We start from the raw sequence: 7,602 nt of genomic DNA on the forward strand, positions 1-7,602 counted from the left end.
GTCCCGGCTTTTTGCACTCATAGCAAATAACTTGGTCCTTCTTGGGTTCAAATTTATTTTTTGTTTCATTCTTAAACTTGTTTCTTTTAATGAATTTTTAAAATTTTCTTGTTAGAAGTGCCAAGTCATCGTCACAGTCCTCATCACTTGAGTTTTCTCTCAAGTGGTCTTCTGAAGTTCTAAGTGTCATATCCTTCCTGTTCTTTGGAAGGATGTCTTCTTGCTCTTCATGAGCTTTGCAAGTCATCTCGTAGGTCATTAACGATCCGATTAGTTCTTCAAGAGAGAAGTTGTTTAGATCTTTCGCCTCTTGAATAGCAGTGACTTTAGGATCCCAACTCTTAGGAAAGGATCTTAGAATCTTATTTATGAGCTCAAAATCCGAAAAACTTTTTCCGAGTCCTTTTAGATCGTTGACAATATCCGTGAAACGGGTAAACATGTCGCCAATAGTCTCACTCGGTTTCATCCGGAAAAGTTCAAAAGAATGTATCAAAAGATTGTTTTTTGACTCTTTCACTCTACTTGTGCCTTCATGAGTCACTTCGAGTATGTGCCAAATATCAAATGTGGTTTCACAAACCGAAACACGGTTGAACTCGTTTTTATCAAGCGCACAAAATAAGGCATTCATAGCCTTTGCATTAAGAGCAAAAGCCTTCTTCTCCAATTCATTCCAATTGATCATTGGAAGAGAAGACTTCGAATATCCATTTTCGACAAGATTCCAAAGTTCAAAATCAATATAAATAAGAAAGATCCTTATTCGGGTCTTCCAATAGGTGTAGTCCGTCCCATTGAACATGGGTGGACGTGTAATAGAATGGCCCTCTTGGTTTCCGGCGTATGCCATCTCTCTTGGGTTTTCATCCATTTGAGAGTTAACCCCGCTCTGATACCAATTGTTAGGATCAAGAGCACTAAGAGGGGGGGGATGAATTAGTGCAGCGGAAAACTTTCGACGATTAAAAAGGTGTTCGTACGATAAAAGCGATTTCGGTAGAAAAGCCGATTCGTAAATCTCTTTAACTTGTAATCAAGTGAGATGTAGTTAAAGGAAATCTATGAAGGCAGTTTGTAGTTATGATCAAAGTTAAAATGTAAGCGCAAACTGACATATGATGTTCGTACGATAAAACGGATTTACGTCTAAACGCCGATTCAGAAAATACTGAACTTTAAAACACGATCGTAAATGTGCAAAAGGCAATAAGCTATTGAGGATGTTTGCAGTAAGGATAAGATGCTCAAAGTAAATGCAAACCGAGATTTAGAGTGGTTCGGTCAATCTTGACCTACATCCACTTTTGGCTTCCTCCACCGACGAGGTCACCGATGTCTACTAGAGGCCTTCCTTCAATAGGCGAAGGCCAACCACCCTTTTACAGTTTCACTCCTTTTGACAGGCTTAGGAGACAACACTTACAGAATTTTCTCTCCTCTCTTTAAAGATCGGAACTTGGAAGAAAAGAGGGAGAAGAACTTTTGGCCTTTACAACAATTTTGAGCTCTAAAAATCACAGAATAAGATCAGGATTTCGGTGTGTTTTTGGTGCTCTTTCAGTGCTGAAAGGGTGGGGTATTTATAGGCCCCAACCCAGTTTGAATTTTGAGCTCAAAACTGTCAATTCCCAGAATTTCGGAATCTGGCGGTTGCACATCCTGACTGAGGCGGTTGCACCTCCTACTAGAGCTCGAAGACCGAGCTCAGGCGGTGCCACCGCCTGACTGAGGCGGTTCAACCGCCTGGCAGTAATCAGGGTCCGAATAGGTTGATCCATTCGGCCCAATTTGGGTTTTTCAGGGGCCCAATTGCCCCAAGATTAAGTTAATGGGATCACCTCCCATTTTCAACTTAATCATTGTGCTAACTACGATATTTTCTAAGACATTTACTACAACTTGCTCCAGTGCGTCAATCGCTTCTTCCGGCGAGCTTCCGACGAACTTCCGTCGATCATCCGATGAACCCTCGGTGATGCTCCTGCGGACTTCCGGCAAACTCCTGGACTTGCGACGATCCACTTGGCGAGTTCCGATGAGCTTCTTTGGCAAGATCATGGACTTCTCGGATTTGTTCCCGCAGAACCTCCGACGACTGTCCGAACTTCCATCGAACTCTCGAACTCCCAACGTGATCATTGTCTTAATTCCGACGCAACTCCTGCTGCATATCTTACTTTCATCGTAGTTAATCCTACACACTTATCTCAACATATAGATTAGATAACAAATGACAATTGAATTCATCATCAAAATCTGAGATTCAACAAGGTGGTCTCAAGCAGCATGCAACCGAGGAGCACGACTCAGGCGGGCAGGCCGCGTAGAGGTGATCTTGGGCAACATGCAGCCGAGGAGCACGGCTCGGGCGGGCAGGCCGCGCAGAGGTAGTCTCGGGCAACATGTAGCCGAGGAGCACGACTCAAACGGGCAGGCCGCATAGAGATGGTCTCGGGCAAAATGCAACCGAGGAGCTACTTGGCTTGGATCATCAATCTGTTATGTAGTGATGCGCGAACGCGGGTGGCCATGCCATTCTCCGTCTATGTGGGAGCCCAAGGGACGGTCACTTTCGAGAGGCGCCGGTTTTCGAGATCGAGAAGACCAGTGCTCTAGCATCCGCACCGCGCGCCCATTGGCTACCATGTCAAGCCATATTTATGGCGAAGTGACGTTTGGTTTGCCTGACGCAACGTGCTTCAGGAGAGGAAAGGTCGCTGTTGGCGGGATTTTGCCTATAAGTAGGGTGCAGTTGATTCCCTGCACGTCTCCTTACTTGCATTTGTTCAGTCGCTTCTCCAGACCCCATCGCTTTGTTCCGTCGGTCGTCCTACTTCCCCTTCCAAAGGTCAGTAAGGATGGCGTCCCCTTCCTCTTCGTCCTTGCCTTCTTCGCCTTCCACCTCCGGTAATGTCAGAGAAAGAATGCTACCACCAAGCCCCAACTCGTCAACCGACGAGAAGGTGGCTCGGGCCCTCGAAATGCTAATGTGACCACACGACCTTGACTCTATTGTGAGTGAGTCGTTGCTCGACAACCTCCGGGGTCGCTACGGCATCCCGGAGGAATTCATCCTTCTTGCCCCCGAGCTAGGGCAACGGGCGTACGACCCAATCCCGAAAGGTTTTGCCTTAACCCTAGATGCCCTTGAGGTCGGGTTACGCCTCCCTCTGCATCCTGTCATCATTTCTTGTATCTCGTGGTGGCGTATTTCTCCATCACAGATGGCGCCGAACACCTGGCGCTATCTGGTGGCGTTCCTAGGGGAGTGCCACTACGCCAACATTACCCTGACCCGATCTCTTTTTCATTCTTGTTTCTGCCTTTCTAAGGGGTCGGGGGGTTACTATCTGTCCGCCCGGTCGGGCTTCTGGGTTAGTGAGGCTCCTTCCAGTAACAAGGGGTGGAAGGGGCGCTTCTTTTATGTTTGCTGTGCGGAGGGCTAGAGCTTCGGGCTCTGATGGGCGGCGTGCATGATCGACAATTCCGCCCCAGCTCTGAACGACGGGGAGTGCAAAGACCTTCAGAGGCTCAAGGAGATTCTTCCAGCTTCCTGAGCCATCCGGAATATGACCGAGCAGTGGCTGGTCGAGGCGGGTCTTAGCCTGATGCCTCGAGGTAGGCCCGTAGGGGGTAGTGTTAGGGTTTTCTAAATTTTTTTTTTTGGGTGTTTTTGACCAATGTCGTTGTTCTCGTGCAGAGATGGTGAATCTCATTGCCGTGCGTGGGGGAAGTGCTTCTTCGGCCGCATCGTCATGTCAGCCAGTCGAGCCGAGGATCGTCTCGAAAGAAGCGTCGGTGGAACTCGAGGCCGATCAGCCTCGAAAGAAGGCGAAGACCAGTGTCAAAAAGAAGTTGAACGCACCGGCGGCTCAGCCGGGGAGAGTCGTTGCTGTTCCGGCAGGACAAGAACAGAGAGGGAGCCTCGGTCAGGACGAGGCCGACCCGAGCAGGGAGGGGGCAGGGAAGGCACCTCGGGAGCCTTCCATTCGCGATATGTGCCTTTGAGCAGGAACGCAGGATGAGCCTTACTAGGCTCGGGCGATGGGCGAACTCCCGGAGGGCCAACCCTCTGACCCGCTGGTGTCTCGCTAGGCGGGCTTGACCCGCGGGGACCGAGTATGGGCCGACGGTAATTTGGCGGCCTCGTTCATCCGTGGTGGGCTTCATCCCGACATGGCTCGGGATCTGTATACCTTGCCCTCCGAGGTTCTGCTTGGCAAGTCTGCCAAGTCGCTGCTATGGGTAAGTATCTCGTCATCGGCTCCCTGCCTATACCCGAACGGTACTGTTCTGACTCCTTCTTCTGCAGGGTCAGCACTATGCCATGGCATTGATAGACAGCGTTCACGACGTGGGTCAAGCCCTTGGCATTTTGAGCGACCGCAACACGGAGCTACGTAGGCAGATCGAGGAGGTCCGCACGGGAGCGGCTCCGAAGGCGGTCGCAGCGGCCGAGCAGCGTGCCTCAGATCTGGAGGCGGAGGCGACGCACCTTACATCCGTGGTGAGGGTGGCCGAGCAGCGTACCTCGGAGCTAGAGGCAGAGGCGACGTGCCTCACATCCGTGGTGAGGGCGGCCGAGCAGCGTACCTCGGAGCTGGAGGTGGAGTCGACGCGCCTTAAATCCGAGGTAAAGGTGGCCGAGGAGCAAAATAGAGAGCTCCAAGCGTTCCTAAAGATGACTCGGGCCAAGGTGCGTCTGGCAAGAAATGAGGCAGTTGCCCTCACTCAGAAGCTGGAGGAGGCGCTCGCCGAGGTGAAGGGGGCTTCTGAGGCCCTGGCTGCCAAGAAGGATCAGCGGTCGGAGAAGGACAAGGAGCTGATCGAGGACTACAAAAAGTCCTCGGGCTTTCAGCTCGACCTGATCCAGTCGGGGCAGGTTACCTATGAATATGGGTACCGGATTGCCCTGACCCACTTCAAAGTGCGTCATCCTGGTCTAGGGGTTGAGGAAGACCCCTTTGCCTCCTGCTCCGAAGACCTGAGCATCAATATACCGGACGAGGTCCCTTTTGATGATAGCGCCGAAGTCCCCGAAAAATAGAGTAGGCCTTTGTAATAACTTAGGGGGTTGGCTTGGTGTCGGTCGATGATGTAGTTTGTCTGGTCCTGTAACCAAATTTTTATCTGAATGGAAAAATTTTTGCTCAGACTTCTGCTTTATCCCTTTCGCTTTTTACTACATGAAAAACTTTTTAAGATTTTGTACGTTCCACGTCCTCGGTAGGGGGTGGCCTTGCATGGTTGCGAGCTGATACGTGCCGATCCTGACGATGTCGACAACCCGATAAGGTCCTTCCCAATTGGGGGCAAGCTTGCCGCGCGCTCGGGTCGGGTCATTGACTTCGGCCTTGCGCAACACCAGGTCGCCTAATTTAATTGGTCGAGGCCATACCTTGCGGTTGTAGATTCTAGCGACAGCTCTCTTATAGGAGAGGTCTTTCAAGTGTGTGTCAGCACGCCGCTCTTCGAGCAGGTCGAGACCGACTTGTAGTCCTTGGGTCGATGTCCTTTCATCATAGTTTTCTGTCCGAATTGTGGGGAAAACCACTTCGGGTGGCAAGACGGCCTCGGCTCCGAATACGAGGCTATAGGGGGATTCCCCAGTCGCGGTTTTGGGGGTGGTCCACAGGGACCACAGGATGCTCGGGAGATCGTCCACTCAAGCCGATCGGGCCACAGACACTCTTCTTCTAAGCCCATCCAGAATGGACCGGTTGGTCACCTCCGCCAAGCTGTTCGTCTGGGGATGTGCCACCGAGCTAAACCTCAGCTGAATCCTGTAGTTCATTCAGAACTGTTGGAATCGCGCGCTGGTGAACTGGGCCCCGTTGTCCATGATGATAGTCCTGGGCAGGCCAAACCGAGTCACTATATTTTTCCATACGAATTTTTCTACCTGATGTTCCGTGATTGTCGCTAGCAGCTAGGCTTCAACCCACTTCGTGAAGTAGTCCACTCCAATGACGATGTATCTCCGCTGCCCCAAGGCTGACGGAAAAGGTCTGAGGAGGTCCAATCCCCATTGTGCGAATGGCCATGCACAGTCAATGGGGGCGAGTGAAACCGCGGGCTGTCGGGGGGTTTGGGCGTGCCTTTGGCATGGGCCGCACCGTTGTACGTAAGCTCGCGCGTCTCGGGACATGGTGGGACAATAGTACCCTTGGCGAAGGATCTTGTATGCTAAGGTCCGCCCGGCGATGTGTTCTCCGCAAATCCCTTCGTGGACCTCGGCCAGGACCGTCCGAGCTTCTTCGGGTTCGAGGCACCGCGGGAGAGGATGTGAGAAAGACCGCTTATAGAGTCATCCGTTCACCTCGGAGTACCACGCCTGCATACAGCGCATGCACCGAGCCACGGCCTCGTCAGCGGGAAGGATCCCATCACGCTTGAAGCGCAGCATCTCCTATACCCATGTAGTTTGTGTGCTAGTCGAAGACACAGCCGAGATCGAGATAGCGCGAAAAGGGAGCTCTTCGATCTCGGGCTGGGCTTCGGGGTCCGACCTTGAGGCTAGTTTAGCCAGCTCATCGGCTCGCTCATTTTGACTCCTCGGCACCCTAGATATCGTAAAGCGAGAGAAGTCGGAGGCTAGGTTTTTTTACCTCCGCCAGGTACTTTGCCATGGTTGGTTCCTTGGCCTCGTATCCGCCGCTGAGTTGCTCGGCCACTAGCTGCGAATCAGTGAGGACGTGGATGGCGATCACCTGCATCTCGAGGGCCAGCCTGAGTCCTGCTAGGAGTGTCTTATATTCGGCCTCGTTGTTGGTGGCTTGAAACCCGAAGCAGAGGGAACATTCGAAGGAGCATCCGTTAGGGGCTACCAACACCAGTCCCACACCCGCACCCTTCGAGTCGGCTGATCCGTCCACGTGTAGGACCCATCCTTCTTTGAACTGCTCAAGATCCTTGTCTTCGACCTGGGTCAGTTCTGAGATGAAGTCGGCCACCGATTGAGATTTGATGGAGGTCCTCGGTACGTATCGTATGTCGAACTCGCCGAGCTCTATCGACCATTTGAGGAGGCGGCCTGCCACATCGAACTTAGATAAAACCTGTCGGAGCGGTTGGTCTGTGATTACCTCGATCGAATGAGCTTGGAAGTAGGGGTGCAGTTTTCGAGCTGTCAATATTGTTGAATCTCGTATTTTGATGATGAAAACAATTGATAATTATGTTTATATTTAACTGCATTTTGAGTGACGTAGGTCTACTCGATCAGGATTAGACAGTTAACGCAGGAGGAATTGATGTTGCGCCGGAGGAGATCACGTTAGGATATTGGATGGCAGAAGGCTTCGGACGTCGGGCATCGGGCCAAGAGCGGAATTGCGCCAAGGATATCGGCGTTGCGGAGGTCAACCACCGATTGGGCAACAAGCTGCAAGAGAGGACGATGCACCGAAGAATCGGATGAAGCGCCAACCAATGACGTGCCAGGCAACAGAATGTCAATTCACATTGTAATAATTGTCTAGATCGGAGTAGAGTTTTAGCTTGTGTGTGCAGGATTAACTACGATAACGACGAAGACATAAAGCAAAACAAAGTGTCGGAGTCAAGCACAAAGGATTCATTGCGAGTTCAAGAGTTTGA

The sequence above is a fragment of the Musa acuminata genome, chromosome BXJ3-9 (assembly GCF_036884655.1).
Source record: "Musa acuminata AAA Group cultivar baxijiao chromosome BXJ3-9, Cavendish_Baxijiao_AAA, whole genome shotgun sequence".
Lineage (NCBI taxonomy): Eukaryota > Viridiplantae > Streptophyta > Magnoliopsida > Zingiberales > Musaceae > Musa > Musa acuminata.